We start from the raw sequence: 25460 nt of genomic DNA on the forward strand, positions 1-25460 counted from the left end.
ATGTTGACAAAATTATAGAATGTCATCAGAATTCTGGAATGTAGGCAGAATTCTAAAATGACCTCAGAATTCTAGAATGTCATCAGAATTCTAGAATGACATCAGAATTCTGGAATGTCGATAGAATTCTGGAATGTCGATAGAATTCTAGAATGACATCAGAATTGTAGAATGTTGACAGAATTCTAGAATGTCATCAGTATTCTAGAATGTCGACAGAATTCTAAAATGACCTCAGAATTCTAGAATGTCATCAGAATTCTAGAACAACATCAGAATTCTGGAATGTCCATAAAATTCTGGAATGTCGATAGAATTCTAGGATGACATCAGAATTGTAGAATGTTGACAGAATTCTAGAATGTCATCAGAATTCTAAAATGACATCAGAATTCTAGAATGACATCAGAATTCTAGAACATCAGAATTCTGGAATGTCGAAAGAATTCTAGAATGACATCAGAATTCCAGAACAAAGCCAAAATTCTAGAATGTCGACATAATTCTAGAATGACAACAGAATTCTAGAACAGTGTCAGAATTCTAGAATTTTGACAGAATTCTATAATGACCACAGAATTCTAGAATGTCGACAAAATTCTAGAATGTCGACAGAATTCTAGAATGACATCAGAATTCTAGAACAGCGTCAGAATTCTAGAATGACCTCAGAATTCTAGAACAAAATCAGAATTCTGGAATGTCGATAGAATTCTAAAATGACCTCAGAATTCTAGAATGTTGAGAAAATTCTAGAATGTCGACAGAATTCTAAAATGACCTCAGAATTCTAGAATGTTGAGAAAATTCTAGAATGTCGACAGAATTCTAAAATGACCTCAGAATTCTAGAATGTCATCAGAATTCTAGAATGACATCAGAATTCTAAAATGACATCAGAATTCTAGAATGACATCAGAATTCTAAAATGACATCAGAATTCTAGAATGACCTCAGAATTCTAGAATGTGGACAGAATTCTAAAATGACCTCAGAATTCTAGAATGTCATCAGAATTCTAGAACGACATCAGAATTCTGGAATGTCGAAAGAATTCTAGAATGACATCAGAATTGTGGAACAAAGTCAAAATTCTAGAATTTCAACATAATTCTAGAATCACATCAGAATTCTAGAACAGCCTCAGAATTCTAGAATGTTGACAGAATTCTAGAATGACCTCAGAATTCTAGAATGTCATCAGAATCCTAGAATGACTTCCTAATTCTAGGACAGCGTTAGAATCCTAAAACAGTGTCAGAATTTTAGAATTACCTCAGAATTCTAGAATGTCATCAGAATTCTAAAATGACATCAGAATTCTAGAATGACCTCAGAATTCTGGAATGTCGATAGAATTCTGGAATGTCGATAGAATTCTAGAATGACATCAGAATTGTAGAATGTTGACAGAATTCTAGAATGTCGACAGAATTCTAGAATGACATCAGAATTCTAGAACAGCGTCAGAATTCTAGAATGTTGACAGAATTCTAGAATGACCTCAGAATTCTAGAATGTTGACAGAACTCTAGAATGACATAAGAATTCTAGAATGACCTCAGAATTCTAGAACAACATCAGAATTCTGGAATGTCGATAGAATTCTGGAATGTTGATAGAATTCTAGAATGACATCAGAGTTGTAGAATGTTGACAGAATTGTAGAACAGCGTCATAATTCTAGAATGTTGACAGATATCTAGAATGACATCAGAGTGTAGAACAGAGTCAGAATCCTAGAATGACATCCGAATTCTAGGACAGCGTTAGAATCCTAAAACAGCGTCAGAATTCTAGAATGACCTCAGAATTCTAGAATGTGGAAAGAATTCTAAAATGACCTCAGAATTCTAGAATATCATCAGAATTCTAGAACGACATCAGAATTCGGGAATGTCGAAAGAATTCTAGAATGACATCAGAATTCTGTAACAAAGTCAAAATTCTAGAATGTCAACATAATTCTAGAATGACATCAGAATTCTAGAACAGCGTCAGAATTCTAAAATGTTGACAGAATTCTAGAATGACCTCAGAATTCTAGAATGTCATCAGAATTCTAGAATGACATAAGAATTCTAGAATGACCTCGGAATTCTAGAATGTTGACAAAATTCTAGAATGTCGACAGAATTCTAAAATGACCTCAGAATTCCACAATGTCATCAGAATTCTAGAATGACCTCAGAATTCTAGAACAAAATCAGAATTCTGGAATGTCGATAGAATTCTAAAATGACCTCAGAATTCTAGAATGTCTTCAGAATTCTAGAATCACCTCAGAATTCTAGAACAACATCAGAATTCTGGAATGTCGAAAGAATTCTAGAATGACATCAGACTTCTAGAACAAAGCCAAAATTCTAGAATGTCGACATAATTCTGGAATGACATCAGAATTCTAGAATGTCGATAGAATTCTGGAATGTCGATAGAATTCTGGAATTTCGATAAAATTCTATAATGACATCAGAATTCTAGAATGTCATCAGAATTCCAGAATGACATAAGAATTCTAGAATGACCTCAGAATTCTACAATGTGGACAGAATTCTAAAATGACCTCAGAATTCTAGAATGTCATCAGAATTCTAGAACGACATCAGCATTCTGGAATGTCGAAAGAATTCTAGAATGACATCAGAATTCTAGAACAGCGTCAGAATTCTAGAATGTCATCAGACTTCTAGAACAACATCAGAATTCTGGAATGTCAATGGAATTCTGGAATGTCGATAGAATTCTAGAATGACATCAGAATTGTAGAATGTTGACAGAATTCTAAAATGTCATCAGAATTCTAGAATGTCGACAGAATTCTAAAATGACCTCAGAATTCTAGAACATCAGAATTCTGGAATGTCGAAAGAATTCTAGAATGACATCAGAATTCTAGAACAGAGTCAGAATTCTAGAATTTTGACAGGATTCTATAATGACATCAGAATTCTCGAACGAAGCCTAAATTCTAGAATGTCGAAATAATTCTAGAACGACATCAGAATTCTAGAACAGCGTCAGAATTCTAGAATGTTGACAGAATTCTAGAATGTCATCAGAATTCTGGAATGTCGAGAGAATTCTAGAATGTCGATAGAATTCTAGAATGACATCAGAATTTTAGAATGTTGACAGAATTCTAGAATGTCATCAGAATTCTGGAATGTCGATAGAATTCTGGAATGTCGATAGAATTCTAGAATGACATCAGAATTCTGGAATGTCGAAAAAATTCTAGAATGACCTCAGAATTCTAGAATGTTGACAAAATTCTAGAATGTCGACAGAATTCTAGAATGACCTCAGAATTCTAGAATGTCGACAGAATTCTACAATGACATAAGAATTCTAGAATTACCTCAGAATTCTACAACAACATCAGAATTCTGTAATGTCGATAGAATTCTGGAATGTCGATAGAATTCTAGAATGACATCAGAATTGTAGAATGTTGACAGAATTCTAGAATGTCATCAGAATTCTAGAATGTCGACAGAATTCTAGAATGACCTCAGAATTCTAGAACAAAATCAGAATTCTGGAATGTCAATAGAATTCTAAAATGACCTCAGAATTCTAGAATGTCATCAGAATTCTAGAATGACCTCAGAATTCAAGAACATCTATCAGACTTCTGGAATGTCGAAAGAATTCTAGAATGACATCAGAATTCTCGAACAAAGCCTAAATTCTAGAATGTCGAAATAATTCTAGAACTACATCAGAATTCTAGAACAGCGTCAGAATTCTAGAATGTTGACAGAATTCTAGAATGTCATCAGAATTCTGGAATGTCGAGAGAATTCTAGAATGTCGATAGAATTCTAGAATGACATCAGAATTTTAGAATGTTGACAGAATTCTAGAATGTCATCAGAATTCTGGAATGTCGATAGAATTCTGGAATGTCGATAGAATTCTAGAATGACATCAGAATTCTGGAATGTCGAAAAAATTCTAGAATGACCTCAGAATTCTAGAATGTTGACAAAATTCTAGAATGTCGACAGAATTCTAGAATGACATCAGAATTCTAGAACAGCGTCAGAATTCTAGAATGTTGACAGAATTCTAGAATGACCTCAGAATTCTAGAATGTCGGCAGAATTCTAGAATGACATCAGAATTCTGGAACGAAATCAAAATTCTAGAATGTCGACATAATTCTAGAATGACATCAGAATTCTAGAACAGCGTCAGAATTCTAGAATGTTGACAGAATTCTAAAATGACCTCAGAATTCTAGAATGTCATCAGAATTCTAGATTGACATCAGAATTCTAGAATGACCTCAGAATTCTAGAACAACATCAGAATTCTGGAATGTCAATGGAATTCTGGAATGTCGATAGAATTCTAGAATGACATCAGAATTGTAGAATGTTGACAGAATTCTAGAATGTCATCAGAATTCTAGAATGTCTACAGAATTCTAGAATGACATAAGAATTCTAGAACAACATCAGAATTCCGGAATGTCGATAGAATTCTGGAATGTCGATAGAATTCTAGAATGACATCAGAATTCTAGAATGACATCAGAATTCTAGAACAGCGTCAGAATTCTTGAATGTTGACAGAATTCTAGAATGACCTAAGAATTCTAGAATGTTGAAAAAATTATAGAATGTCATCAGAATTCTGGAATGTCGACAGAATTCTAAAATGACCTCAGAATTCTAGAATGTCATCAGAATTCTAGAATGACCTCAGAATTCTAGAATGACCTCAGGATTCTAGAACAACATCAGACTTCTGGAATGTCGAAAGAATTCTAGAATGACATCAGAATTCTCGAACAAAGCCTAAATTCTAGAATGTCGAAATAATTCTAGAACGACATCAGAATTCTAGAACAGCGTCAGAATTCTAGAATGTTGACAGAATTCTAGAATGTCATCAGAATTCTGGAATGTCGAGAGAATTCTAGAATGTCGATAGAATTCTAGAATGACATCAGAATTTTAGAATGTTGACAGAATTCTAGAATGTCATCAGAATTCTGGAATGTCGATAGAATTCTAGAATGACATCAGACTTCTAGAACTAAGCCAAAATTCTAGAATGTCGACAGAATTCTAAAATGACTTCAGAATTCTAGAATATTATCAGAATTCTAGAACAAAATCAGAATTCTGGAATGTCGATAGAATTCTGGAATGTCAATAGAATTCTAGAATGACATCAGAATTGTAGAATGTTGACAGAATTCTAGAATGTCATCAGAATTCTAAAATGACATCAGAATTCTAGAATGACATCAGAATTCCAGAACAAAGCCAAAATTCTAGAATGTCGACAGAATTCTAGAATGACAACAGAATTCTAGAACAGCGTCAGAATTCTAGAATTTTGACAGAATTCTATAATGACCTCAGAATTCTAGAATGTTGACAAAATTCTAGAATGTCGACAGAATTCTAGAATGACAACAGAATTCTAGAACAGCGTTAGAATTCTAGAATGTTGACAGAATTCTAGATTGACCTCAGAATTCTAGAATGTCGACAGATCTCTAGAATGACATAAGAATTCTATAATGACCTCAGAATTCTAGAACAACATCAGAATTCTGGATTGTTGATAGAATTCTGGAATGTCGATAGAATTCTAGAATGACATCAGAATTGTAGAATGTTGACAGAATTCTAGAATGTCATCAGAATTCTAGAATGTCGACAGAATTCTAAAATGACCTCAGCATGCTAGAATGTCATCAGAATTCTAGAACAACATCAGAATTCTGGAATGTCGATAGAATTCTGGAATTCCGATAAAATTCTAGAATGACATCAGAATTCTGGAATGTCGATAGAATTCTGGAATGTCGATAGAATTCTAGAATGACATCAGAATTCTAGAATGTTGACAGAATTCTAGAATGTCATCAGTATTCTAGAATGTCGACAGAATTCTAAAATGACCTCAGAATTCCATAATGTCATCAGAATTCTAGAACAACATCAGAATTCTGGAATGTTGTAAGAATTCTAGAATGACATCAGAATTCTAGAACAAAGCCAAAATTCTAGAATGTCGACATAATTCTGGAATGACATCAGAATTCTAGAATGTCATCAGAATTCTAGAACAACATCAGAATTCTGGAATGTCGATAGAATTCTGGAATTTCGATAAAATTCTAAAATGACATCAGAATTCTAGGATGTCATCAGAATTCCAGAATGACATAATAATTCTAGAATGACCTCAGAATTCTAGAATGTGGACAGAATTCTAGAATGACCTCAGATTTCTAGAATGTGGACAGAATTCTAAAATGACCTCAGAATTCTAGAATGTCATCAGAATTCTTGAACGACATCAGAATTCTGGAATGTCGAAAGAATTCTAGAATGACATCAGAATTCTAGAATGTGGACAGAATTCTAAAATGACCTCAGAATTCTAGAATGTCATCAGAATTCTTGAACGACATCAGAATTCTGGAATGTCGAAAGAATTCTAGAATGACATCAGACTTCTAGAACAAAGCCAAATTTCTAGAATGTCGACATAATTCTGGAATGACATCAGAATTCTAGAATGTCATCAGAATTCTAGAACAACATCAGAATTCTGGAATGTCGATAAATTCTGGAATGTCGATAGAATTCTAGAATGACATCAGAATTGTAGAATGTTGACAGAATTCTAGAATGTCATCAGTATTGTAGAATGTCGACAGAATTCTAAAATGACCTCAGAATTGTAGAATGTCATCAGAATTCTAGAACAACATCAGAATTCTGGAATGTCGATAGAATTCTGGAATGTCGATAGAATTCTAGAATGACATCAGAATTGTAGAATGTTGACAGAATTCTAGAATGTCATCAGAATTCTAGAATGTCATCCGAATTCTAGAATGACATCAGAATTCTAGAATGACCTCAGAATTCTAGAACAACATCAGAATTCTGGAATGTCGAAAGAATTCTAGAATGACATCAGAATTCTGGAACAAAGTCAAAATTCTAGAATGTCAACATAATTCTAGAATGACATCAGAATTCTAGAACAGCGTCAGAATTCTAGAATGTTGACAGAATTCTAGAATGACATAAGAATTCGATAATGACCTCAGAATTCTAGAATGTTGACAAAATTCTAGAATGTCGACAGAATTGTAAAATGACCTCAGAATTCCAGAATGTCATCAGAATTCTAGAATGACCTCAGAATTCTAGAACAAAATCAGAATTCTGGAATGTCTATAGAATTCTAAAATGACATCAGAATTCTAGAATGTCATCAGAATTCTAGAATGACCTCAGAATTCTAGAATATCATCAGAATTCTAGGATGACATGAGAATTCTAGAATGACCTCAGAATTCTAGAATGTTGACAAAATTCTAGAATGTCGACAGAATTCTAAAATGACCTCAGAATTCCAGAATGTCATCAGAATTCTAGAATGACCTCAGAATTCTAGAATGTTGACAAAATTCTAGAATGTCGACAGAATTCTAAAATGACCTCAGAATTCTAGTACAAAATCAGAATTCTGGAATGTCGATAGAATTCTAGAATGACATCAGAATTCTCGAACAAAGCCTAAATTCTAGAATGTCGAAATAATTTTAGAACGACATCAGAATTCTAGAACAGCGTCAGAATTCTAGAATGTTGACAGAATTCTAGAATGTCATCAGAATTCTGGAATGTCGAGAGAATTCTAGAATGTCGATAGAATTCTAGAATGACATCAGAATTTTAGAATGTTGACAGAATTCTAGAATGTCATCAGAATTCTGGAATGTCGATAGAATTCTGGAATGTCGATAGAATTGTAGAATGACATCAGAATTCTGGAATGTCGAAAAAATTGTAGAATGACCTCAGAATTCTAGAATGTTGACAAAATTCTAGAATGTCGACAGAATTCTAGAATGACCTCAGAATTCTAGAATGTCGACAGAATTCTAGAATGACATAAGAATTCTAGAATGACCTCAGAATTCTACAACAACATCAGAATTCTGGAATGTCGATAGAATTCTGGAATGTCGATAGAATTCTAGAATGACATCAGACTTCTAGAACAAAGCCAAAATTCTAGAATGTCGACAGAATTCTAAAATGACCTCAGAATTCTAGAATATTATCAGAATTCTAGAACAAAATCAGAATTCTGGAATGTCGATAGAATTCTGGAATGTCAATAGAATTCTAGAATGACATCAGAATTGTAGAATGTTGACAGAATTCTAGAATGTCATCAGAATTCTAAAATGACATCAGAATTCTAGAATGACATCAGAATTCCAGAACAAAGCCAAAATTCTAGAATGTCGACAGAATTCTAGAATGACAATAGAATTCTAGAACAACGTCAGAATTCTAGAATTTTGACAGAATTCTATAATGACCTCAGAATTCTAGAATGTTGACAAAATTCTAGAATGTCGACAGAATTCTAAAATGACCTCAGAATTCCAGAATGTCATCAGAATTCTAGAATGACCTCAAAATTCTAGAATGTTGACAAAATTCTAGAATGTTGACAGAATTCTAAAATGACCTCAGAATTCTAGTACAAAATCAGAATTCTAGAATGTCATCAGAATTCTAGAATGACCTCAGAATTCTAGAACAACATCAGAATTCAGGAATGTCGTAAGAATTCTAGAATGACATCAGAATTCTAGAACAAAGCCAAAATTCTAGAATGTCATCATAATTCTAGAATGACATCAGAATTCTAGAACAGCGTCAGAATTCCAGAATGTTGACAGAATTCTAGAATGACCTCAGAATTCTAGAATGTCATCAGAATTCTAGGATGACATGAGAATTCTAGAATGACCTCAGAATTCTAGAATGTTGACAAAATTCTAGAATGTCGACAGAATTCTAAAATGACCTCAGAATTCCAGAATGTCATCAGAATTCTAGAACAAAGCCAAAATTCTAGAATGTCGACATAATTCTGGAATGACATCAGAATTCTAGAATGTCATCAGAATTCTAGAACAACATCAGAATTCTGGAATGTCGATAGAATTCTGGATATTTGATAAAATTCTAAAATGACATCAGAATTCTAGAATGTCATCAGAATTCCAGAATGACATAAGAATTCTAGAATGACCTCAGAATTCTACAATGTGGACAGAATTCTAAAATGACCTCAGAATTCTAGAATGTCATCAGAATTCTAGAACGACATCAGCATTCTGGAATGTCATCAGAATTCCAGAATGACCTCAGAATTCTAGAACAAAATCAGAATTCTGGAATGTCGATAGAATTCTAAAATGACCTCAGAATTCTGGAATGTCATCAGAATTATAGAATGACCTCAGAATTCGAGAACAACATCAGAATTCTGGAATGTCGTAAGAATTCTAGAATGACATCAGAATTCTAGAAAAAAGCCAAAATTCTAGAATGTCATCAGAATTCTAGAATGACATCAGAATTCTAGAACAGCGTCAGAATTCTTGAATGTTGACAGAATTCGAGAATGACCTAAGAATTCTAGAATGTTGAAAAAATTATAGAATGTCATCAGAATTCTGGAATGTCGACAGAATTCTAAAATGACCTCAGAATTCTAGAATGTCATCAGAATTGTAGAATGACCTCAGAATTCTAGAATGACCTCAGGATTCTAGAACAACATCAGACTTCTGGAATGTCGAAAGAATTCTAGAATGACATCAGAATTCTCGAACAAAGCCTAAATTCTAGAATGTCGAAATAATTCTAGAACGACATCAGAATTCTAGAACAGCGTCAGAATTCTAGAATGTTGACAGAATTCTAGAATGTCATCAGAATTCTGGAATGTCGAGAGAATTCTAGAATGTCGATAGAATTCTAGAATGACATCAGAATTTTAGAATGTTGACAGAATTCTAGAATGTCATCAGAATTCTGGAATGTCGATAGAATTCTGGAATGTCGATAGAATTCTAGAATGACATCAGAATTCTGGAATGTCGAAAAAATTCTAGAATGACCTCAGAATTCTAGAATGTTGACAAAATTCTAGAATGTCGACAGAATTCTAGAATGACCTCAGAATTCTAGAATGTCGACAGAATTCTAGAATGACATAAGAATTCTAGAATGACCTCAGAATTCTGGAATGTCGATAGAATTCTGGAATGTCGATAGAATTCTAGAATGACATCAGACTTCTAGAACAAAGCCAAAATTCTAGAATGTCGACAGAATTCTAAAATGACCTCAGAATTCTAGAATATTATCAGAATTCTAGAACAAAATCAGAATTCTGGAATGTCGATAGAATTCTGGAATGTCAATAGAATTCTAGAATGACATCAGAATTGTAGAATGTTGACAGAATTCTAGAATGTCATCAGAATTCTAAAATGACATCAGAATTCTAGAATGACATCAGAATTCCAGAACAAAGCCAAAATTCTAGAATGTCGACAGAATTCTAGAATGACAACAGAATTCTAGAACAGCGTCAGAATTCTAGAATTTTGACAGAATTCTATAATGACCTCAGAATTCTAGAATGTTGACAAAATTCTAGAATGTCGACAGAATTCTAAAATGACCTCAGAATTCCAGAATGTCATCAGAATTCTAGAATGACCTCAGAATTCTAGAATGACATCAGGATTTTAGAATGTTGACAGAACTCTAGAATTTCATCAGAATTCTAGAATGTCGACAAAATTCTAAAATGACCTCAGAATTCTAGAATGTCATCAGAATTCGAGACTGACATCAGAATTCTAGAATGAACTCAGAATTCTAGAATGTTGACAAAATTCTAGAATGTCGACAGAATTCTAAAATGACCTCAGAATTCCAGAATGTCATCAGAATTCTAGAATGACCTCAGAATTCTAGAATGACCTCAGGATTCTAGAACAACATCAGACTTCTGGAATGTCGAAAGAATTCTAGAACGACATCAGAATTCTAGAACAGCGTCAGAATTCTAGAATGTTGACAGTATTCTAGAATGTCATCAGAATTCTGGAATGTCGATAGAATTCTAGAATGTCGACAGAATTCTAAAATGACCTCAGCATACTAGAATGTCATCAGAATTCTAGAACAACATCAGAATTCTGGAATGTCGATAGAATTCTGGAATGTCGATAGAATTCTAAAATGACATCAGAATTCTAGAATGACATCAGAATTCTAGAATGACATCAGAATTCTAGAACATCAGAATTCTGGAATGTCGAAAGAATTCTAGAATGACATCAGAATTCTAGATTTAATCTAGAAATTACTAAAACTATCTCTTCATCTAAGCCATCAACTTGTCTCTTAGACCCCATCCCAACCTGGCTGCTCAAAGAGGTTTTACCTTTAGTCAGCACTTCTTTACTAGACATGATCAATCTGTCCTTATTAACAGGCTACGTACCACAGTCCTTTAAAGTAGCTGTAATTAAACCTCTTCTTAAAAAGACCACTCTTGATCCAGAGGTTTTAGCCAACTATAGACCTATATCTAACCTCCCCTTTCTCTCCAAGATTCTTGAGAAAGCAGTCGCCAACCAGCTGTGTGACTTTCTACATGACAATAGGTTGCTTGAGGACTTTCAGTCAGGTTTCAGAGCTCATCATAGCATCATAGCTCATCATAGCACTGGTGAAAGTTACAAATGACCTTCTCACTGCATCAGACAAAGGACTTGTCTCTATACTTGCTTTGTTAGATCTTAGTGCTGCATTCGACACCATTGACCATCATATCCTATTACAGAGACTGGAACATTTAATTGGCATCAAAGGAACCGCACTAAGCTGGTTTAAGTCGTATTTATCAGATCGATCTCAGTTTGTACATGTTAACGATGAATCCTCCATGTACGCCAAAGTCAGTCATGGAGTTCCACAAGGTTCTGTGCTTGGACCAATACTATTCACCTTATATATGCTTCCTTTAGGGGATATTATTAGAAAACACTCCATACATTTTCATTGCTATGCAGATGATACCCAGCTATATTTATCGATCAAGCCAGAAGAACCTCATCAGTTAGCCAAGCTTCAAGCATGCCTTAAGGACATAAAGACCTGGATGACCTGTAATTATCTGATGTTGAACTCAGACAAGACAGAAGTTATTGTTCTTGGCCCTGAACACCTCAGAAATACAGTATCTAAGGATATTGTTACCCTAGATGGCATTGCCCTGGCCTCCAGCGCCACCGTGAGGAATCTCGGAGTTGTCTTTGATCAGGACATGTCCTTTAACTCCCACGTAAAACAAACTTCACGGACTGCCTTCTTTCACCTCCGTAACATTGCAAAAATCAGGAAGATCCTGTCTCAAACAGATGCAGAAAAATTAGTCCATGCATTTGTCACGTCTAGGCTGGATTATTGCAATTCCTTATTATCAGGCTGTCCCAATAAGTCCATGAGCTTATACGCTCATAGTTTATAGTTTATACGCTTATAGTTAAGGGCTGGCTCAGGCCTGCCTGGACCAGCCCCCTAGTTATGCTGCTATAGGCCTACACTGCTGGGGGACTTCCCATGATGCACTGAGCTTTCCTCCTCTCCCTCCACATCTTTGCACATTCATCACAGTCCAATGCATGTTACTAACTTTATTTCTTCCCCGGAGTTTCTTTGTGCTTTGTCGACTCGTAGGTGGCTGTGGATCGTGGTCCTGGTACGCCTGGGTGCTGCTGCCGCCATGGGCCTGCCTGACTCTCATCTCTACAGTTATTATGTTTAGTCGTAGTTCTGTTACTATTAAAGCTCCTATTATTAATCTAAACTAATATTACAGCTACTTCTACTGTTAGTGCTGCCATACATCTTTGCCTACCTGTCTGTCTGTCTGTCTGTGTCTCTACGTCTATCTCTCTGTCTCTGTCTCTGTCTCTCCCTCTCTCTCTCTCTCTCAAACCCAACCGGTCAGAGCAGATGACCGCCCACCTAGAGTCTGGTTCTGCTCGAGTTTTCTGCCTCTTAAAAGGAAGTTTTTCCTTGCCACTGTCGCCAAAGTGCTTGCTCATGGTGGGAAGTGTTGGGTCTCTGTAATAACATTATAAAGAGTCGGTCTAGACCTGCTCTATTTTGTAAAGTGTCATGAGATGACTTTTGTTGTGATTTGGCACTATATAAAAAAAATTGAATTGAATTGAATTGAAATTGAATTGAATCAGAATTCTAGAACAGCGTCAGAATTCTAAAATTTTGACAGAATTCTATAATGACCTCAGAATTCAAGAATGTCGACAAAATTCTAGAATGACATAAGAATTCTAGAATGACCTCAGAATTCTAGAACAACATCGGAATTCTGGAATGTCGATAGAATTCTAGAATGACATCAGGATTTTAGAATGTTGACAGAACTCTAGAATTTCATCAGAATTCTAGAATGTCGACAAAATTCTAAAATGACCTCAGAATTCTAGAATGTCATCAGAATTCGAGACTGACATCAGAATTCTAGAATGAACTCAGAATTCTAGAATGTTGACAAAATTCTAGAATGTCGACAGAATTCTAAAATGACCTCAGAATTCCAGAATGTCATCAGAATTCTAGAATGACCTCAGAATTCTAGAACAAAATCAGAATTCTGGAATGTCGATAGAATTCTAAAATGACCTCAGAATTCTAGAATGTCATCAGAATTCTGGAATGTCGTAAGAATTCTAGAATGACATCAGAATTCTAGAACAAAGCCAAAATTCTAGAATGTCATCAGAATTCTAGAATGACATAAGAATTCTGGAATGACCTCAGAATTCTAGGATGTTGACAAAATTCTAGAATGTCGACAGAATTCTAAAATGACATCAGAATTCTAGAAAGTCATCAGAATTCCAGAATGACATAGGAATTCTAGAATGACCTCAGAATTCTAGAATGTGGACAGAATTCTAAAATGACATCAGAATTCTAGAATGTCTCAGAATTCTAGAATGACATCGGAATTCTAGAATGACCTCAGAATTCTAGAACAACATCAGAATTCTGGAATGTCGAAAGAATTCTAAAATGACATCAGAATTCTAGAATGTCATCAGAATTCTAGAACAACATCAGAATTCTAGAATGTCATCAGAATTCGAGACTGACATCAGAATTGTAGAATGACCTCAGAATTCTAGAATGTCATCAGAATTCTAGAATGACATAAGAATTCTAGAATGACCTCAGAATTCTAGGATGTTGACAAAATTCTAGAATGTCGACAGAATTCTAAAATGACCTCAGAATTCTAGAATGTCATCAGAATTCTAGAATGACCTCAGAATTCTAGAAAAAAATCAGAATTCTGGAATGTCGATAGAATTCTAAAATGACCTCAGAATTCTAGAATGACATAAGAATTCTAGAATGACCTCAGAATTCTAGTATGTTGAGAAAATTCTAGAATGTTGACAGAATTCTAAAATGACCTCAGAATTCTAGAATGTCATCAGAATTCTAGAATGACATCGGAATTCTAGAACAACATCAGAATTCTGGAATGTCGATAGAATTCTGGAATGTCGATAGAATTCTAGAATGACATCAGAGTTGTAGAATGTTTACAGAATTGTAGAACAGCGTCATAATTCTAGAATGTTGACAGATATCTAGAATGACATCAGAGAGTAGAACAGAGTCAGAATCCTAGAATGACATCCGAATTCTAGGACAGCGTTAGAATCCTAAAACAGCGTCAGAATTCTAGAATGACCTCAGAATCCTAGAATGTGGACAGAATTCTAAAATGACCTCAGGATTCTAGAATGTCATCAGAATTCTAGAATGACATAAGAATTCTAGAATGTCATCACAATTCCACAACAGTATCAGAATTCTAGAATGTTGACAGAATTCTAGAACAACATCAGAATTCTGGAATGTCGATAGAATTCTGGAATGATGATAGAATTCTAGAATGACATCAGAATTGTAGAATGTTGACAGAATTCTAGAATGTCATCAGTATTGTAGAATGTCGACAGAATTCTAAAATGACCTCAGAATTCTAGAATGTCATCAGAATTCTAGAACAACATCAGAATTCTGGAATGTCGATAGAATTCTGGAATGTCGATAGAATTGTAGAATGTTGACAGAATTCTAGAATGTCATCAGAATTCTAGAATGTCATCCGAATTCTAGAATGACCTCAGAATTCTAGCATGTCATCAGAATTCCAGAATGACATAAGAATTATAGAATGACCTCCGAATTCTAGAATGTGGACAGAATTCTAGAATGACATCAGAATTCTAGAATGACCTCAGGATTCTAGAACAACATCAGACTTCTGGAATGTCGAAAGAATTCTAGAACGACATCAGAATTCTAGAACAGCGTCAGAATTCTAGAATGTTGACAGTATTCTAGAATGTCATCAGAATTCTGGAATGTCGATAGAATTCTAGAATGTCGACAGAATTCTAAAATGACCTCAGCATACTAGAATGTCATCAGAATTCTAGAACAACATCAGAATTCTGGAATGTCGATAGAATTCTGGAATGTCGATAGAATTCTAAAATGACATCAGAATTCTAGAATGACATCAGAATTCTAGAATGACATCAGAATTCTAGAACATCAGAATTCTGGAATGTCGAAAGAATTCTAGAATGACATCAGAATTCTAGATTTAATCTAGAAATTACTAAAACTATCTCTTCATCTAAGCCATCAACTTGTCTCTTAGACCCCATCCCAACCTGGCTGCTCAAAGAGGTTTTACCTTTAGTCAGCACTTCTTTACTAGACATGATCAATCTGTCCTTATTAACAGGCTACGTACCACAGTCCTTTAAAGTAGCTGTAATTAAACCTCTTCTTAAAAAGACCACTCTTGATCCAGAGGTTTTAGCCAACTATAGACCTATATCTAACCTCCCCTTTCTCTCCAAGATTCTTGAGAAAGCAGTCGCCAACCAGCTGTGTGACTTTCTACATGACAATAGGTTGCTTGAGGACTTTCAGTCAGGTTTCAGAGCTCATCATAGCATCATAGCTCATCATAGCACTGGTGAAAGTTACAAATGACCTTCTCACTGCATCAGACAAAGGACTTGTCTCTATACTTGCTTTGTTAGATCTTAGTGCTGCATTCGACACCATTGACCATCATATCCTATTACAGAGACTGGAACATTTAATTGGCATCAAAGGAACCGCACTAAGCTGGTTTAAGTCGTATTTATCAGATCGATCTCAGTTTGTACATGTTAACGATGAATCCTCCATGTACGCCAAAGTCAGTCATGGAGTTCCACAAGGTTCTGTGCTTGGACCAATACTATTCACCTTATATATGCTTCCTTTAGGGGATATTATTAGAAAACACTCCATACATTTTCATTGCTATGCAGATGATACCCAGCTATATTTATCGATCAAGCCAGAAGAACCTCATCAGTTAGCCAAGCTTCAAGCATGCCTTAAGGACATAAAGACCTGGATGACCTGTAATTATCTGATGTTGAACTCAGACAAGACAGAAGTTATTGTTCTTGGCCCTGAACACCTCAGAAATACAGTATCTAAGGATATTGTTACCCTAGATGGCATTGCCCTGGCCTCCAGCGCCACCGTGAGGAATCTCTGAGTTGTCTTTGATCAGGACATGTCCTTTAACTCCCACGTAAAACAAACTTCACGGACTGCCTTCTTTCACCTCCGTAACATTGCAAAAATCAGGAAGATCCTGTCTCAAACAGATGCAGAAAAATTAGTCCATGCATTTGTCACGTCTAGGCTGGATTATTGCAATTCCTTATTATCAGGCTGTCCCAATAAGTCCATGAGCTTATACGCTCATAGTTTATAGTTTATACGCTTATAGTTAAGGGCTGGCTCAGGCCTGCCTGGACCAGCCCCCTAGTTATGCTGCTATAGGCCTACACTGCTGGGGGACTTCCCATGATGCACTGAGCTTTCCTCCTCTCCCTCCACATCTTTGCACATTCATCACAGTCCAATGCATGTTACTAACTTTATTTCTTCCCCGGAGTTTCTTTGTGCTTTGTCGACTCGTAGGTGGCTGTGGATCGTGGTCCTGGTACGCCTGGGTGCTGCTGCCGCCATGGGCCTGCCTGACTCTCATCTCTACAGTTATTATGTTTAGTCGTAGTTCTGTTACTATTAAAGCTCCTATTATTAATCTAAACTAATATTACAGCTACTTCTACTGTTAGTGCTGCCATACATCTTTGCCTACCTGTCTGTCTGTCTGTCTGTGTCTCTACGTCTATCTCTCTGTCTCTGTCTCTGTCTCTCCCTCTCTCTCTCTCTCTCAAACCCAACCGGTCAGAGCAGATGACCGCCCACCTAGAGTCTGGTTCTGCTCGAGTTTTCTGCCTCTTAAAAGGAAGTTTTTCCTTGCCACTGTCGCCAAAGTGCTTGCTCATGGTGGGAAGTGTTGGGTCTCTGTAATAACATTATAAAGAGTCGGTCTAGACCTGCTCTATTTTGTAAAGTGTCATGAGATGACTTTTGTTGTGATTTGGCACTATATAAAAAAAATTGAATTGAATTGAATTGAAATTGAATTGAATCAGAATTCTAGAACAGCGTCAGAATTCTAAAATTTTGACAGAATTCTATAATGACCTCAGAATTCAAGAATGTCGACAAAATTCTAGAATGACATAAGAATTCTAGAATGACCTCAGAATTCTAGAACAACATCGGAATTCTGGAATGTCGATAGAATTCTAGAATGACATCAGGATTTTAGAATGTTGACAGAACTCTAGAATTTCATCAGAATTCTAGAATGTCGACAAAATTCTAAAATGACCTCAGAATTCTAGAATGTCATCAGAATTCGAGACTGACATCAGAATTCTAGAATGAACTCAGAATTCTAGAATGTTGACAAAATTCTAGAATGTCGACAGAATTCTAAAATGACCTCAGAATTCCAGAATGTCATCAGAATTCTAGAATGACCTCAGAATTCTAGAACAAAATCAGAATTCTGGAATGTCGATAGAATTCTAAAATGACCTCAGAATTCTAGAATGTCATCAGAATTCTGGAATGTCGTAAGAATTCTAGAATGACATCAGAATTCTAGAACAAAGCCAAAATTCTAGAATGTCATCAGAATTCTAGAATGACATAAGAATTCTGGAATGACCTCAGAATTCTAGGATGTTGACAAAATTCTAGAATGTCGACAGAATTCTAAAATGACATCAGAATTCTAGAAAGTCATCAGAATTCCAGAATGACATAGGAATTCTAGAATGACCTCAGAATTCTAGAATGTGGACAGAATTCTAAAATGACATCAGAATTCTAGAATGTCTCAGAATTCTAGAATGACATCGGAATTCTAGAATGACCTCAGAATTCTAGAACAACATCAGAATTCTGGAATGTCGAAAGAATTCTAAAATGACATCAGAATTCTAGAATGTCATCAGAATTCTAGAACAACATCAGAATTCTAGAATGTCATCAGAATTCGAGACTGACATCAGAATTCTAGAATGACCTCAGAATTCTAGAATGTCATCAGAATTCTAGAATGACATAAGAATTCTAGAATGACCTCAGAATTCTAGGATGTTGACAAAATTCTAGAATGTCGACAGAATTCTAAAATGACCTCAGAATTCTAGAATGTCATCAGAATTCTAGAATGACCTCAGAATTCTAGAACAAAATCAGAATTCTGGAATGTCGATAGAATTCTAAAATGACCTCAGAATTCTAGAATGACATAAGAATTCTAGAATGACCTCAGAATTCTAGTATGTTGAGAAAATTCTAGAATGTTGACAGAATTCTAAAATGACCTCAGAATTCTAGAATGTCATCAGAATTCTAGAATGACATCGGAATTCTAGAACAACATCAGAATTCTGGAATGTCGATAGAATTCTGGAATGTCGATAGAATTCTAGAATGACATCAGAGTTGTAGAATGTTTACAGAATTGTAGAACAGCGTCATAATTCTAGAATGTTGACAGATATCTAGAATGACATCAGAGAGTAGAACAGAGTCAGAATCCTAGAATGACATCCGAATTCTAGGACAGCGTTAGAATCCTAAAACAGCGTCAGAATTCTAGAATGACCTCAGAATCCTAGAATGTGGACAGAATTCTAAAATGACCTCAGGATTCTAGAATGTCATCAGAATTCTAGAATGACATAAGAATTCTAGAATGTCATCACAATTCCACAACAGTATCAGAATTCTAGAATGTTGACAGAATTCTAGAACAACATCAGAATTCTGGAATGTCGATAGAATTCTGGAATGATGATAGAATTCTAGAATGACATCAGAATTGTAGAATGTTGACAGAATTCTAGAATGTCATCAGTATTGTAGAATGTCGACAGAATTCTAAAATGACCTCAGAATTCTAGAATGTCATCAGAATTCTAGAACAACATCAGAATTCTGGAATGTCGATAGAATTCTGGAATGTCGATAGAATTCTAGAATGACATCAGAATTGTAGAATGTTGACAGAATTCTAGAATGTCATCAGAATTCTAGAATGTCATCCGAATTCTAGAATGACCTCAGAATTCTAGCATGTCATCAGAATTCCAGAATGACATAAGAATTATAGAATGACCTCCGAATTCTAGAATGTGGACAGAATTCTAGAATGACATCAGAATTCTAGAATGACCTCAGGATTCTAGAACAACATCAGACTTCTGGAATGTCGAAAGAATTCTAGAACGACATCAGAATTCTAGAACAGCGTCAGAATTCTAGAATGTTGACAGTATTCTAGAATGTCATCAGAATTCTGGAATGTCGATAGAATTCTAGAATGTCGATAGAATTCTAGAATGACATCAGAATTGTAGAATGTTGACAGAATTCTAGAATGTCATCAGAATTCTAGAATGTCGACAGAATTCTAAAATGACCTCAGCATACTAGAATGTCATCAGAATTCTAGAACAACATCAGAATTCTGGAATGTCGATAGAATTCTGGAATGTCGATAGAATTCTAAAATGACATCAGAATTCTAGAATGACATCAGAATTCTAGAATGACATCAGAATTCTAGAACATCAGAATTCTGGAATGTCGAAAGAATTCTAGAATGACATCAGAATTCTAGATTTAATCTAGAAATTACTAAAACTATCTCTTCATCTAAGCCATCAACTTGTCTCTTAGACCCCATCCCAACCTGGCTGCTCAAAGAGGTTTTACCTTTAGTCAGCACTTCTTTACTAGACATGATCAATCTGTCCTTATTAACAGGCTACGTACCACAGTCCTTTAAAGTAGCTGTAATTAAACCTCTTCTTAAAAAGACCACTCTTGATCCAGAGGTTTTAGCCAACTATAGACCTATATCTAACCTCCCCTTTCTCTCCAAGATTCTTGAGAAAGCAGTCGCCAACCAGCTGTGTGACTTTCTACATGACAATAGGTTGCTTGAGGACTTTCAGTCAGGTTTCAGAGCTCATCATAGCATCATAGCTCATCATAGCACTGGTGAAAGTTACAAATGACCTTCTCACTGCATCAGACAAAGGACTTGTCTCTATACTTGCTTTGTTAGATCTTAGTGCTGCATTCGACACCATTGACCATCATATCCTATTACAGAGACTGGAACATTTAATTGGCATCAAAGGAACCGCACTAAGCTGGTTTAAGTCGTATTTATCAGATCGATCTCAGTTTGTACATGTTAACGATGAATCCTCCATGTACGCCAAAGTCAGTCATGGAGTTCCACAAGGTTCTGTGCTTGGACCAATACTATTCACCTTATATATGCTTCCTTTAGGGGATATTATTAGAAAACACTCCATACATTTTCATTGCTATGCAGATGATACCCAGCTATATTTATCGATCAAGCCAGAAGAACCTCATCAGTTAGCCAAGCTTCAAGCATGCCTTAAGGACATAAAGACCTGGATGACCTGTAATTATCTGATGTTGAACTCAGACAAGACAGAAGTTATTGTTCTTGGCCCTGAACACCTCAGAAATACAGTATCTAAGGATATTGTTACCCTAGATGGCATTGCCCTGGCCTCCAGCGCCACCGTGAGGAATCTCGGAGTTGTCTTTGATCAGGACATGTCCTTTAACTCCCACGTAAAACAAACTTCACGGACTGCCTTCTTTCACCTCCGTAACATTGCAAAAATCAGGAAGATCCTGTCTCAAACAGATGCAGAAAAATTAGTCCATGCATTTGTCACGTCTAGGCTGGATTATTGCAATTCCTTATTATCAGGCTGTCCCAATAAGTCCCTGAGGACTCTCCAGCTGATCCAGAATGCTGCAGCACGTGTACTGACAGGAACCAGGAAAAGAGATCATATTTCTCCTGTATTAGCTTCTCTGCACTGGCTCCCTGTAAAATCTAGAATAGAGTTTAAACTGCTTCTCCTCACCTACAAAGCTCTTACTGGTCAGGCACCATCATATCTTAAAGAGCTCATAGTACGCTATTACCCTACTAGAGCACTCCGCTCCCAGAATGCAGGGCTGCTTGTGGTTCCTAGAGTCTCCAAAAACAGAACAGGAGCCAGAGCCTTCAGCTATCAAGCTCCTCTCCTGTGGAATCAGCTCCCAGTTTGGGTCTCTACTTTTAAGAGTAGGCTTAAAACTTTGCTTTTTGATAACGCTTATAGTTAAGGGCTGGCTCAGGCCTGCCTGGACCAGCCCCCTAGTTATGCTGCTATAGGCCTACACTGCTGGGGGACTTCCCATGATGCACTGAGCTTTCCTCCTCTCCCTCCTCATCTTTGCACATTCATCACAGTCCAATGCATGTTACTAACTTTATTTCTTCCCCGGAGTTTCTTTGTGCTTTGTCGACTCGTAGGTGGCTGTGGATCGTGGTCCTGGTACGCCTGGGTGCTGCTGCCGCCATGGGCCTGCCTGACTCTCATCTCTACAGTTATTATGTTTAGTCGTAGTTCTGTTACTATTAAAGCTCCTATTATTAATCTAAGCTAATATTACAGCTACTTCTACTGTTAGTGCTGCCATACATCTTTGCCTACCTGTCTGTCTGTCTATCTGTGTCTCTACGTCTATCTCTCTGTCTCTGTCTCTGTCTCTCCCTCTCTCTCTCTCTCTCTCTCTCTCTCAAACCCAACCGGTCAAAGCAGATGACCGCCCACCTAGCCCTTTCATGCATGAATTATGACAGCCTCAGTCAGGATTTTGACGAAGTGTTTTTATTTCTCTTTAGGCATGAAAAAAAAAATGTAACTTAATTTTTTTCAAATGTTCATTTCACACAAAGTTCTTCACATGCATGGACAGCATGCGTTTGAGTTTTCAACTGAAGAAATATGTATTTAACACACCAATGAATAAAATGGAAATTTTAACAATTGTATTACTCCTTAGTTGTTACTTGATGTTACCAAATTTTATTTACTATTTATTATAAATTATAAATTTATTTAGGGTCTCCTACTATAGAAGGATTGGCAAGGTATTCCTGAGCTGCTCAGCGTTTCTGGCCTTCCGTTGGCCATCTTGGTTTTGAGACATTTGTGTTGCGCTTACAATGGCTGGCCAGTGGGTGGCAGTGTATGGGATGACGCACTAGCGTCCACTGTGGTGGTTGATGTGCAACTACACCATTAAAACCCATGCATATACAAGAAAACAGCTTTTGAATAGCTGTCCACTGTAGTGACCACTATGCGTGAAAGGGCTAGAGTCTGGTTCTGCTCGAGTTTTCTGCCTCTTAAAAGGAAGTCGCCAAAGTGCTTGCTCATGGTGGGAACTGTTGGGTCTCTGTAAGAACATTATAAAGAGTCGGTCTAGACCTGCTCTATTTTGTAAAGTGTCATGAGATGACTTTTGTTGTGATTTGGCACTAAATAAAAAAAATTGAATTGAAATTGAATTGAATCAGAATTCTAGAACAGCATCAGAATGCTAGAATTTTGACAGAATTCTATAATGACCTCAGAATTCTAGAATGTCGACAGAATTCGAGAATGAGATAAGAATTCTAGAATGACCTCATAATTCTAGAATGTTGAGAAAATTCTAGAATGATGACAGAATTCTAAAATGACCTCAGAATTCTAGAATGTCATCAGAATTCTAGAATTACATCAGAATTCTAGAACAACATCAGAATTCTGGAATGTCGAAAGAATTCTAGAATGACATCAGAATTCTAGAACAAAGCCAAAATTCTAGAATGTTGACATAATTCTAGAATGACATCAGAATTCTAGAACAGCATCAGAATTCTAGAATGTTGACAGAATTCTAGAATGACCTCAGAATTCTAGAATGTCGACAGAATTCTAGAATGACATAAGAATTCTAGAATGACCTCAGAATTCTAGAATGTTGAGAAAATTCTAGAATGTCGACAGAATTCTAAAATGACCTCAGAATTCTAGAATGTCATCAGAATTCAAGAATGACATCAGAATTCTAGAACAACATCAGAATTCTGGAACAGCGTCAGAATTCTATAATGTTGACAGAATTCTAGAATGACCTCAGAATTCTAGAATGTCGACAGAATTCTAGAATGACATAAGAATTCTAGAATGACCTCAGAATTCTAGAATGTTGACAGAATTCTAGAATGACCTCAGAATTCTAGAATGTCATCAGAATTCTAGAATGACCTCAGAATTCTGGAATGTCGATAGAATTCTGGAATGTCGATAGAATCCTAGAATGACATCAGAATTGTAGAATGTTGACAGAATTCTAGAATGTCGACAGAATTCTAGAATGACATCAGAATTCTAGAACAGCGTCAGAATTCTAGAATGTCGACAGAACTCTAGAATGACATCAGAGTTGTAGAATGTTGACAGAATTGTAGAACAGCGTCATAATTCTAGAATGTTGACAGATATCTAGAATGACATCAGAGTGTAGAACAGAGTCAGAATTCTAGGACAGCGTTAGAATCCTAAAACAGCGTCAGAATTCTAGAATGACCTCAGAATTCTAGAATGTCATTAGAATTCTAAAATGACATCAGAATTCTAGAATGTCATCAGAATTCCAGTATGACATAAGAATTCTAGAATGACCTCAGAATTCTAGAATGTGGAAAGAATTCTAAAATGACCTCAGAATTCTAGAATATCATCAGAATTCTAGAACGACATCAGAATACGGGAATGTCGAAAGAATTCTAGAATGACATCAGAATTCTGTAACAAAGTCAAAATTCTAGAATGTCAACATAATTCTAGAATGACATCAGAATTCTAGAACAGCGTCAGAATTCTAGAATGTTGACAGAATTCTAGAATGACCTCAGAATTCTAGAATGTCATCAGAATTCTAGAATGACATAAGAATTCTAGAATGACCTCGGAATTCTAGAATGTTGACAAAATTCTAGAATGTCGACAGAATTCTAAAATGACCTCAGAATTCCAGAATGTCATCAGAACTCTAGAATGACCTCAGAATTCTAGAATGTCATCAGAATTCTAGAATCACCTCAGAATTCTAGAATATCATCAGAATTCTAGGATGACATGAGAATTCTAGAATGACCTCAGAATTCTAGAATGTTGACAGAATTCTAGAATGTCGACAGAATTCTAAAATGACCTCAGAATTCTAGAATGTCATCATAATTCTAGAATGACATCAGAATTCTAGAACAACATCAGAATTCTGGAATGTCGATAGAATTCTGGAATGTCGACAGAATTCTAGAATGACATCAGAGTTGTAGAATGTTGACAGAATTGTAGAACAGCGTCATAATTCTAGAATGTTGACAGATATCTGGAATGACATCAGAGTGTAGAACAGAGTCAGAATCCTAGAATGACATCCGAATTCTAGGACAGCGTTAGAATCCTAAAACAGCGTCAGGATTCTAGAATGACCTCAGAATTCTAGAACAAAATCAGAATTCTGGAATGTCGATAGAATTCTAAAATGACCTCAGAATTCTAGAATGTCATCAGAATTCTAGAATGACCTCAGAATTCTAGAACAACATCAGAATTCTGGAATGTCGTAAGAATTCTAGAATGACATCAGAATTCTAGAACAAAGCCAAAATTCTAGAATGTCATCAGAATTCTAGAATGACATCAGAATTCTAGAAAAGCGTCAGAATTCTAGAACGTTGACAGAATTCTAGAATGACCTCAGAATTCTAGAATGTCATCAGAATTCTAGGATGATATGAGAATTCTAGAACAAAGCCAAAATTCTAGAATGTCGAAAGAATTCTAGAATGACATCAGAATTCTGGAACAAAGTCAAAATTCTAGAATGTCAACATAATTCTAAAATGACCTCAGAATTCTAGAATGTCATCAGAATTCTAGAATGACAATGACAGATTTCTAGAATGACCTCAGAATTCTAGAATGTCATCAGAATTCTAGAACAACATCGGAATTCTGGAATGTCGATAGAATTCTGGAATGTCGATAGAATTCTAGAATGACATCAGAATTGTAGAATGTTGACAGAATTCTAGAATGTCATCAGAATTCTGGAAGAAAGTCAAAATTCTAGAATGTCAACATAATT

The sequence above is a fragment of the Enoplosus armatus genome, chromosome 4, assembly GCF_043641665.1.
Source record: "Enoplosus armatus isolate fEnoArm2 chromosome 4, fEnoArm2.hap1, whole genome shotgun sequence".
Lineage (NCBI taxonomy): Eukaryota > Metazoa > Chordata > Actinopteri > Centrarchiformes > Enoplosidae > Enoplosus > Enoplosus armatus.